The sequence below is a fragment of the Anopheles aquasalis genome, chromosome 2 (genome assembly GCF_943734665.1).
Source record: "Anopheles aquasalis chromosome 2, idAnoAquaMG_Q_19, whole genome shotgun sequence".
NCBI lineage: Eukaryota > Metazoa > Arthropoda > Insecta > Diptera > Culicidae > Anopheles > Anopheles aquasalis.
This window is the reverse complement of record NC_064877.1, coordinates 62,088,147-62,090,646: the sequence shown is the minus strand read 5'-3', so window position 1 is coordinate 62,090,646 and position 2,500 is coordinate 62,088,147. Positions and strand designations below refer to the sequence as shown.

Sequence of the window (2,500 nt, the reverse complement as noted above, 5' to 3'; positions counted from 1 at the left end):
GTTAAGAGCGAGAGAATCACAGAACTATCGATCCTGTTGCGCATTTCAAATTTTAATGTTTGCCGAAGAACAGAAAAGAGTTTATTCTTTTTGGTTTACCAGCTCTTGTACAGAACGTGCTAATTGGTCGTTTTACGCTCTCAACACCCCATCCAAAGCCATCGACGGGCGTCAGCATGACAATGAACCTTCAGCACAATGGTACACTCAGCAACAGCCTCATCTTCGTGTCTTCTGGGCTTTGTGTAAGAGATTGAAGATTGTGGGCAATTTTACCAACAAACCCCTTCAGCGTCAGCTGACGTAGTAGATAAATGTTTACTCGTATAAGGACCGTTCGGTCTACAGAGATCCGTTCCACCGACTGCCAGTTTTAGCAACACATTGAGCAACGACCGTTTCATCCGTTCCCTCCGGGTTCGAGTGTGAAGTTAATGAACTTTCACTTTTGCTTCTCTTCTTTGCTGGTACATGGTTGCCGCAACATAAGAATCTCAGGACATGTTTGTTCTACCTACCCGCAGCCAGTCAACCATCAACGGCGGTACATCCTTGGAAAACTGCTGTAAGATGCATGACATGGTCTTTTTGTGATGATTTAAACTTTTATCAACACATTCTGATTTACGCGGGTTTTTATCATGCGTTGTACTCAAGTACGAGGCTCAATAGCCGCTAGTTGACTGGACTAAAGACGTATGAAATTTTTCGGGTACACATAGGGCATTTTCTCGACATTTCTTTCCCCGACTTTTGGAAAATGTTTTTTTGAGGAGCATATCGAACGGCCGAAATACTAAGACCACTGCGGTTGCTATCATGTTTTTCGGCACGCTAGACCAACCAAAAGAACTTGAACCAAAAGAAAATCTTCGCCCTTGTTCCAAGTTTTGTTGTACGAAACCATATGATGGACAGAGGTACGTGTTGCTACTGTGCGACATTTGTTAACATCCAAGCCTGGCCGTTCGGAAAGGTCATTGAGGACACACTTTTAAAGTTGTTGTTTCGCTCAGAAACATTACGGTGAACATAAAGTTTATCCCACATAACGCCTGCCGCAGATTTGGTACAAGCAGAAGCGTGACCTTTTTCTTTTGTTGCTCTGTGCGAGACAGAAACACGATTTTGTTCTTAAATTGTTCCCGAAATGGTGTGAGGCCACAGGAAAACTTCAGCAGGTTTAGTTGCTGGTCACGATTACCTTCAGTGCCATTGGGTTCGATTCGATTTTAATGGCTCATACAATCATTGATTGATTGTGACAGGCTGCGAACTGCATTGAAGCATACATGTTTTACTGCGTCTTGATGGGAGTGTGCCTTCGCAATTATCAAGTCAGGCTCATTGTTAATGGCATAGCGCAAGAGTCTATGGCGTCAACCACGACAAACCACGAACAGTAGCAACGTAAAGCTGGTACAAACATCATCGAAAACCTTTTCATATCGCGACATGTACTAAATTACCTGACGAAACATGCCTGAACACGTGCTTACCCAAGTTATCAGAGAAAGAAAGACGGATGAGAAAATTAATGCACATAATCAACACAATGTGATCGTCGTAAACTCGCGGGAAATTCGATGACCGTTCAGTTCGATTACTATTTCGTTTCTATATCACATCCTTGTAATGTGTATTATACTCGTTTAGAAGTAAGAACTGATGAAGCTGTAAACGAACTGGCTGAAGAAAGGATGATACTGGTTTGTTCTGAGTTTATTCATGCGTTTTGTCTTCACAACCTAATCCGAAGTTTATTAAAAGGGCTACAGATGGTATAAAGGGAGACCTGGTATATAGAGAAATTGCACACCTAATAAAACAATGTACTCCGACCAATTTACTGCTAAGATCCATTTTCAACCTTTTTCTATGAACCTGTTCTAAGAAAGTGAGCGAATGTGCAAAGCTAGATCATATGCCAGCATGCATTATTTGCGTATAAAGATTGTTTCTACCATGATTTAATGATATAAATTGTCAAATACTATGAATGTAGACGAAAATAGTTTCCCATAATAACTTTAGAAAATGATACTTTAAAGAAAGCAAAACGGCAAAGCGGTTCACAAGTACAAAAGTGAGCAAGAAAATGATAATTTATCATCACGTGCAGCTTAGAACGCTATTCTAAGTAACACTAATTCTTGTATTAGCCAGTTTAGTTGTTAACCTCAAGATGTTAAATTAGCAAAGATCTTTTCAGAACGAACCCCGTTATCGATATGCGATTATGCGATTGAATAGTCTACATTTGGCTGTGATTCGAAAATCGTGCATCTGCAAAAAATAACTCACTTTTCGATTGAATATCTTTCAACCATATGCAACCATATGCATTCCACTGGATTCGGAGATGCCAAAACGTAAAAAAAACGGAGCCAATGCTTGATGTTACTGCAAACAACCCTAATATATGGCCTTGATTAGTTCAGACCTTAGCTTACTTCATTATAATCTTTTAGATAATTTAAATTAGGAAAGCTTGCCAGCA

The 2,500-nt window shown here is 40.1% G+C and overlaps 1 protein-coding gene across 2 annotated transcripts in view; it reads left to right on the top strand.

The window, feature by feature from the left end:
• The window catches only part of LOC126571496 (uncharacterized), a 29,607-nt gene that overhangs the window by 26,869 nt on the left and 238 nt on the right, over positions 1–2,500 (top strand). For both annotated transcript variants that reach the window (XM_050230038.1, XM_050230039.1), the window contains exon 6: positions 1–2,500. This exon is cut by the window's left edge and continues 2,242 nt beyond it; it is cut by the window's right edge and continues 238 nt beyond it. The gene's annotated coding sequence lies outside the window, so the exon portion shown is untranslated.